We start from the raw sequence: 8,922 nt of genomic DNA on the forward strand, positions 1-8,922 counted from the left end.
CTGTTACTTGCCCAAAGCTCCTACTCGCCAGGCTACCTGCCGCCTCCCTTTCTGTTACTGGCCCAAAGCTCCTACTCGCCAGGCTACCTGCCGCCTCCCTTTCTGTTACTGGCCCAAAGCTCCTACTCGCCAGGCTACCTGCCGCCTCAGGGGAGAAGGGTTTTGGTCAGGGAGGTGACCAAGAACCCGATGGTCACTCTGACAGAGCTTCAGAGTTTCGCTGTGGAGATGGGAGAACCTTCCAGAAGGATAACCATATCTGCAGCACTCCATCAATCAGGTCTTTATGGTAGTGGCCAGCCGGAAGCCACTCCTCAGTAAAATGCACATGACAGCTCGCTTAGTGTTTGCCAAAATGAGAAACAAGATTCTCTGAAACCAAGATTGAACTCTTTGGCCTGAATGACAAGCGTCACATCTGGAGGTAACCTGGCACCATCCCTACGGTGAAGCATGGTGGTGGAAGCATCCCAGAGACTGGGAGACTAGTCAGGATCAAGGCAAAGATAAAGAGAGGAAAGTACAGAGAGATCCTTGATGAAAACCTGCTCCAGAATGCTCAGGACCTCAGTCTGGGGCGAAGGTTCACCTTCCAACAAGACGACAACCCTAACCACACAGCCAAGACAATGCAGGAGTGGCTTTGGGGCAAGTCTCTGAATGTCCTTGAGTGGCCCAGCCAGAGCTCTGACTTGAACCCGATTGAACATCTCTGGAGAGACCTGAAAATACAGTTGAAGTCAGATGTTTACACACACCTTAGCCAAAAACATTTAAACTCAGTTTTTCACAATTCCTGACATTTAATCCTAGTAAAAATGACCTGTCTTAGGCCAGTTAGGATCACCACTTTATTTTAAGAATGTGAAATGTCAGAATAATAGTTGATAGAATGATTTATTTCAGCTTTTATTTCTTTCATCACATTCCCAGTGGGTCAGAAGTTTACACACACTCAATTAGTATTTTGTAGCATTGCCTTTAATTTTTTTTACTTGGGTCAAATGTTTCGAGTAGCCTTCCACAAACTTCCCACAATAAGTTGGGTGAATTGTGTCCCCTTCCTCCTGACAGAGCTGGTGTAACTGAGTCAGGTTTGTAGGCCTCCTTGCTCGCACACGCTTTTTCAGTTCTGGCCACACATGTTCTATAGGATTGAGGTCAGGGCTTGTGATGGCCACTCCAATACCTTGACTTTGTTGTCCTTAAGCCATTTTGCCACAACTTTGGAAGTATGCTTGGGGTCATTGCCCATTTGGAAGACCAATTTGCGACCAAGCTGTAACTTCCTGACTGATGTCTTGAGATGTTGCTTCAATATATCCACATATATTTCCTCCCTCATGATGCCATCTATTTTGTGAAGGGCACCAGTCCCTCCTGCAGCAAATCACCCCACAACATGATGCTGCCACCCCCGTGCTTCACGGTTGGGATGGTATTCTTTGGCTTGCAAGCCTCCCCCTTCTTCCCTCAAACATAACAATGGTCATTATGGCCAAACAGTTCTATTTTTGTTCCATCAGACGAGAGGACATTTCTCCAAAAAGTACGATCTTTGTCCCCATGTGCAGTTGCAAACCGTAGTCTGGCTTTTTTATGGCGGTTTTGGAGCAGTGGCCTCTTCCTTGCTGAGCGACCTTTCAGGTTTTGTTGATATAGGACTCGTTTTACTGTGAATATAGATACTTTTGCACCTGTTTCCTCCAGCATCTTCACAAGGTCCTTTGCTGCTGTTCTGGGATTGATTTGCACTTTTTGCACCAAAGTGTGTTCATCTCTAGGAGAAAGAATGTGTCTCCTTCCTGAGCGGTATGACGGCTGCATGGTCCCATGGTGTTTATACTTGTGTACTATTGTTTGTTCAGATGAAGGTGGTACCTTCAGGTGTTTGGAAATTGCTCCCAAGGATGAACCAGACTTGTGGAGGTCTACAAAAACAAATTCTGAGGTCTTGGCTGATTTCTTTTGAATTTCCCATGGTGTCAAGCAAAGAGGCACTGAGTTTGAAGGGAGGCCTTAAAATACATCAACAGGTACACCTGTTGACTCAAATTATGTCAATTAGCCTATCAGAAGCTTCTAAAGCCATGACATAATTTTCTGGAATTTTCCAAGCTGTTTAAAGGCACAGTCAACTTAGTGTATGTAAACTTCTGACCCACTGTAATTGGGATACAGTGAATTATAAGTGAAATAATCTGTCTGTAACATTTGTTGGGAAAAGTACTTGTGCCATGCACAACGTAGATGTCCTAACCGACTTGCCAAAACTATAATTTGAAGTTTGTGAAGTGGTTGAAAATCGAGAAAACCAACCTAAGTGTATGTAAACTTCTGACTTCAACTGTAGCTGTGCAGCGACGCTCCCCATCCAACCTGACAGAGCTTTAGAGGATCTGCAGAGAAGAATGGGAGAAACTACCCAAATACAGGGGTGCCAAGCTTGTAGCCTCATACCCAAAAAGACTTGAGTCTGTAATCGCTGCCAAAGGTGCTTCAACAAAGTACTGAGTAAAGGGTCTGAATGCTTATGTAAATAAAAAAAACATTTGCTAACATTTCTAAAACCCTTTTTTTGCTTTGTCGTTATGGGGTATTGTGATGTCATTAGGGGGTATTGTGATGTCGTTAGGGGGTATTGTGATGTCGTTATGGGGTATTGTGATGTCGTTATGGGGTATTGTGTGTAGAATGATGAGGGGGAAAAAACAATTGAATCCATTTTAGAATAAGGTTGTAACTTAACAAATGTGGAAAAAGTCAAGAGGTCTGAATTCTTTCAGAATGCGCTGTAAGAGTGTTTTTAATGGGGGAAAATAAACATGAATAGCTATTTATATTATTATATTTAATTGTTATTTGCTATTTGTCTATATTGCATGTGTTGTATGCATAAGGGCAGTGAAAAGTACCAATATTTATGTATAGTTGCATGTTTTCATAAGCGTAAATTGGGTCCCAGGCTGAAAAAGTTTAAGAACCCCTGATTTAGAGATGACATAACAACCATTCAACTGTGTTGTTCATGCCTCCTCGATACAGCGTTTTTTAATATATATTTTTTTAAATAGAAGAAACATTTTGATGTTGCTACGGCAACCAATTATTTCACAGAGAGGATTTCAGAGCACTCTCGTCTGTGTGCCAAAGTGCAGAATAAATGATGAATTTACAAATGCTCAACACCTGTTGAATATGGCCGGTGTCAGTAAACGTTGGCAAAAAAAAGCGTAATTAAATTGTTGCCAGCACGGTTACAGTCACCAACGCTCTAGATGAAAACAGCCTAACCAGCTTTGCTACGATGATTAACATGGTCAGAGTGAAGTGTTCTCTCATTTGTGTCTGGAAGTAGCTCGCAAGCTAGCTAAATGGACAATCTGACAACGCTCTGAATGTACAAACGTCCAGAGCGCACTCTGGCAATCCATATTGTATTTACCAACACACCACTTCTCTGAACAAATGTGTGGAATGTTGCTCCAGGTATCTAGAAACTAGCCTGGGTACCAGTCTGTTTGTGCTAACATTCCACTCGTTGTACTCTTTATCCTATGCCAAACATGACTAGCTAGAAACCGAGGATGGAGACACTTTGCTCTGCTCCTAGTCATCTCATCTGTCCAAATATAGTTATAATGTCCCCCTCTGTTCAACTATAGGTCTATTCTCCCCCTCTGTTCAACTATAGGTCTATTCTCCCCCTCTGTTCAACTATAGGTCTATTCTCCCCCTCTGTTCAACTATAGGTCTATTCTCCCCCTCTGTTCAACTATAGGTCTATTCTCCCCCTCTGTTCAACTATAGGTATATTCTCCCCCTCTGTTCAACTATAGGTCTATTCTCCCCCTCTGTTCAAATATAGTTAGAATGCCCAGCTCTGTTCAACTATAGGTCTATTCTCCCCCTCTGTTCAACTATAGGTCTATTCTCCCCCTCTGTTCAACTATAGGTCTATTCTCCCCCTCTGTTCAAATATAGTTAGAATGCCCAGCTCTGTTCAACTATAGGTCTATTCTCCCCCTCTGTTCAACTATAGGTCTATTATCCCCCTCTGTTCAAATATAGGTCTATTCTCCCCTGTTCAACTATAGTTCTATTCTCCCCTCTGTTCAACTATAGGTCTATTCTCCCCTCTGTTCAAATATAGGTCTATTCTCCCCCTCTGTTCAACTATAGTCTATTCTCCCCTATTCTCTGTTCAACTATAGGTCTATTCTCCCCCTCTGTTCAAATCTATTCTCCCCCTCTGTTCAACTATAGGTCTATTCTCCCCCTCTGTTCAACTATAGGTCTATTCTCCCCCTCTGTTCAACTATAGGTCTATTCTCCCCCTCTGTTCAACTATAGTTAGAATGCCCAGCTCTGTTCAACTATAGGTCTATTCTCCCCCTCTGTTCAACTATAGGTCTATTCTCCCCCTCTGTTCAACTATAGGTCTATTCTCCCCCTCTGTTCAACTATAGGTCTATTCTCCCCCTCTGTTCAAATATAGTTAGAATGCCCAGCTCTGTTCAACTATAGGTCTATTCTCCCCCTCTGTTCAACTATAGGTCTATTATCCCCCTCTGTTCAAATATAGGTCTATTCTCCCACTCTGTTCAACTATAGGTCTATTCTCCCCCTCTGTTCAACTATAGGTCTATTCTCCCCCTCTGTTCAACTATAGGTCTATTCTCCCCCTCTGTTCAACTATAGGTCTATTCTCCCCCTCTGTTCAACTATAGGTCTATTCTCCCCCTCTGTTCAACTATAGGTCTATTCTCCCCTCTGTTCAACTATAGGTCTATTCTCCCCTCTGTTCAACTATAGGAATGCCCAGCTCTGTTCAACTTCTGTTCCCTATTCTCCCCTCTGTTCAACTATAGGTCTATTCTCCCCTCTGTTCAACTATAGGTCTATTCTCCCTGTTCAACTCTGTTCAACTATAGGTCTATTCTCCCCCTCTGTTCAACTATAGGTCTATTCTCCCCTCTGTTCAACTATAGGTCTATTCTCCCCTCTGTTCAACTATAGGTCTATTCTCCCTGTTCAACTCTGTTCAACTATATTCTCCCCCTCTGGTCTATTCTCCCCTCTGTTCAACTATAGGTCTATTCTCCCCCTCTGTTCAACTATAGGTCTATTCTCCCCTCTGTTCAACTATAGGTCTATTCTCCCCTCTGTTCAACTATAGGTCTATTCTCCCCCTCTGTTCAACTATAGGTCTATTCTAACTATAGGTCTATTCTCCCTGTTCAACTCTGTTCAACTATAGGTCTCCCCTCTGTTCAACTTAGGTCTATTCTCCCCCTCTGTTCAACTATAGGTCTATTCTCCCCCTCTGTTCAACTATAGGTCTATTCTCCCCTCTGTTCAACTATAGGTCTATTCTCCCCTCTGTTCAACTATAGTTATTCTCCAGCTCTGTTCAACTATAGGTTCAACTATAGTCTCCTCCTCTGTTCAACTATAGGTCTATTCTCCCCTCTGTTCAACTATAGGTCTATTCTCCCCTCTGTTCAACTATAGGTCTATTCTCCCCCTCTGTTCAACTATAGGTCTATTCTCCCCTCTGTTCAACTATAGGTCTATTCTCCCCTCTGTTCAACTATAGGTCTATTCTCCCCTCTGTTCAACTATAGGTCTATTCTCCCCCTCTGTTCAACTATAGGTCTATTCTCCCCTCTGTTCAACTATAGGTCTATTCTCCCCTCTGTTCAACTATAGGTCTATTCTCCCCTCTGTCTATTCTCCCCTCTGTTCAACTATAGGTCTATTCTCCCCTCTGTTCAACTATAGGTCTATTCTCCCCTCTGTTCAACTATAGGTCTATTCTCCCCTCTGTTCAAATATAGGTCTATTCTCCCCTCTGTTCAAATGTCTAGTTCAAATATAGGTCTATTCTCCCCTCTGTTCAACTATAGTTAGAATGCCCAGCTCTGTTCAACTATAGGTCTCTCCCTGTTCAACTATAGGTCTATTCTCCCCCTCTGTTCAACTATAGGTCTATTCTCCCCCTCTGTTCAACTATAGGTCTATTCTCCCCCTCTGTTCAACTATAGGTCTATTCTCCCCCTCTGTTCAACTATAGGTCTATTCTCCCCTCTGTTCAACTATAGGTCTATTCTCCCCTCTGTTCAACTATAGGTCTATTCTCCCCTCTGTTCAACTATAGGTCTATTCTCCCCTCTGTTCAACTATCGGTCTATTCTCCCCTCTCTGTTCAAATATCTATTCTCCCCTCTGTTAGAATGCCCAGCTCTGTTCAACTATAGGTCTATTCTCCCCCTCTGTTCAAATATAGTTAGAATGCCCAGCTCTGTTCAACTATAGGTCTATTCTCCCCCTCTGTTCAAATATAGTTAGAATGCCCAGCTCTGTTCAACTATAGGTCTATTCTCCCCCTCTGTTCAAATATAGTTAGAATGCCCAGCTCTGTTCAACTATAGGTCTATTCTCCCCCTCTGTTCAAATATAGTTAGAATGCCCAGCTCTGTTCAACTATAGGTCTATTCTCCCCCTCTGTTCAAATATAGGTCTATTCTCCCCCTCTGTTCAAATATAGGTCTATTCTCCCCCTCTGTTCAACTATAGTTAGAATGCCCAGCTCTGTTCAACTATAGGTCTATTCTCCCCCTCTGTTCAACTATAGGTCTATTCTCCCCCTCTGTTCAACTATAGGTCTATTCTCCCCCTCTGTTCAACTATAGGTCTATTAGGTCTCTGTTCAACTATAGGTCTATTCTCCCCCTCTGTTCAACTATAGGTCTATTCTCCCCCTCTGTTCAACTATAGGTCTATTCTCCCCCTCTGTTCAACTATAGGTCTATTCTCCCCCTCTGTTCAACTATAGGTCTATTCTCCCCCTCTGTTCAACTATAGGTCTATTCTCCCCCTCTGTTCAACTATAGGTCTATTCTCCCCCTCTGTTCAACTATAGGTCTATTCTCCCCCTCTGTTCAACTATAGGTCTATTCTCCCCCTCTGTTCAAATATAGTTAGAATGCCCAGCTCTGTTCAAATATTCTCCCCAACTATAGGTCTCTGTTCAAATATAGTTAGAATGCCCAGCTCTGTTCAACTATACTATTCTCTCCCCTCTGTTCAAATATAGTTAGAATGCCCAGCTCTGTTCAACTATAGGTCTATTCTCCCTGTTCTGTTCAAATAGGTCTATTCTCCCCTCTGTTCAAATATAGTCTATTCTCCCCCTCTGTTCAAATATAGGTCTATTCTCCCCCTCTGTTCAACTATAGTTAGAATGCCCAGCTCTGTTCAACTATAGGTCTATTCTCCCCCTCTGTTCAACTATAGGTCTATTCTCCCCCTCTGTTCAACTATAGGTCTATTCTCCCCCTCTGTTCAACTATAGGTCTATTCTCCCCCTCTGTTCAACTATAGGTCTATTCTCCCCCTCTGTTCAAACTATAGGTCTATTCTCCCCCTCTGTTCAACTATAGGTCTATTCTCCCCCTCTGTTCAACTATAGGTCTATTCTCCCCCTCTGTTCAACTATAGGTCTATTCTCCCCTGTTCAACTCTGTTCAACTATAGGTCTATTCTCCCCTCTGTTCAACTATAGTCTATTCTCCCCTCTGTTCAACTATAGGTCTATTCTCCCCTCTGTTCAACTATAGGTCTATTCTCCCCTCTGTTCAACTATAGGTCTATTCTCCCCTCTGTTCAACTATAGGTCTATTCTCCCCCTCTGTTCAACTATAGGTCTATTCTCCCCCTCTGTTCAACTATAGGTCTATTCTCCCCCTCTGTTCAACTATAGGTCTATTCTCCCCCTCTGTTCAACTATCGGTCTATTCTCCCCCTCTGTTCAAATATAGTTAGAATGCCCAGCTCTGTTCAAATATAGGTCTATTCTCCCCCTCTGTTCAAATATAGTTAGAATGCCCAGCTCTGTTCAACTATAGGTCTATTCTCCCCCTCTGTTCAAATATAGTTAGAATGCCCAGCTCTGTTCAACTATAGGTCTATTCTCCCCTCTGTTCAAATATAGTCTATTCTCCCAGCTCTGTTCAACTATAGGTCTCTGTTCAAATATAGGTCTATTCTCCCCTCTGTTCAACTATAGGTCTAGAATGCCCCCCTCTGTTCAGCTCTGTTCAACTATAGGTCTATTCTCCCCTCTGTTCAACTATAGGTCTATTCTCCCCTCTGTTCAACTATAGGTCTATTCTCCCCTCTGTTCAACTATAGGTCTATTCTCCCCTCCCCTCTGTTCAACTATAGGTCTATTCTCCCCTCCCCTCTGTTCAAATATAGGTCTATTCTCCCCCTCTGTTCAACTATAGGTCTATTCTCTCCTGTTCCCTCCTCTGTTCAACTATAGGTCTATTCTCCCCTGTTCAACTATAGGTCTATTCTCCCCTCTGTTCAACTATAGGTCTATTCTCCCCTCTGTTCAACTATAGGTCTATTCTCCCCTCTGTTCAACTATAGGTCTATTCTCCCCTCTGTTCAACTATAGGTCTATTCTCCCCCTCTGTTCAACTATAGGTCTATTCTCCCTGTTCAACTCTGTTCAAATATAGGTCTATTCTCCCCTCTGTTCAAATGTAGGTCTATTCTCCCCTCTGTTCAACTATAGGTTATTCTGCCCAACTATAGCTCTGTTCAACTATAGGTCTATTCTCCCCTGTTCAACTCTGTTCAACTATAGGTCTATTCTCCCCTCTGTTCAACTATAGGTCTATTCTCCCCCTCTGTTCAACTATAGGTCTATTCTCCCCTCTGTCAACTATTCTCTCCCCTCTGTTCAACTATAGGTCTATTCTCCCCTCTGTTCAACTATAGTTCTCCCCCTCTGTTCAACTATAGGTCTATTCTCCCCCTCTGTTCAACTATAGGTCTATTCTCCCCCTCTGTTCAACTATAGGTCTATTCTCCCCCTCTGTTCAACTATAGGTCTATTCTCCCCCTCTG

This window comes from Oncorhynchus nerka, linkage group LG2, assembly GCF_034236695.1.
Source record: "Oncorhynchus nerka isolate Pitt River linkage group LG2, Oner_Uvic_2.0, whole genome shotgun sequence".
Classification (NCBI taxonomy): domain Eukaryota; kingdom Metazoa; phylum Chordata; class Actinopteri; order Salmoniformes; family Salmonidae; genus Oncorhynchus; species Oncorhynchus nerka.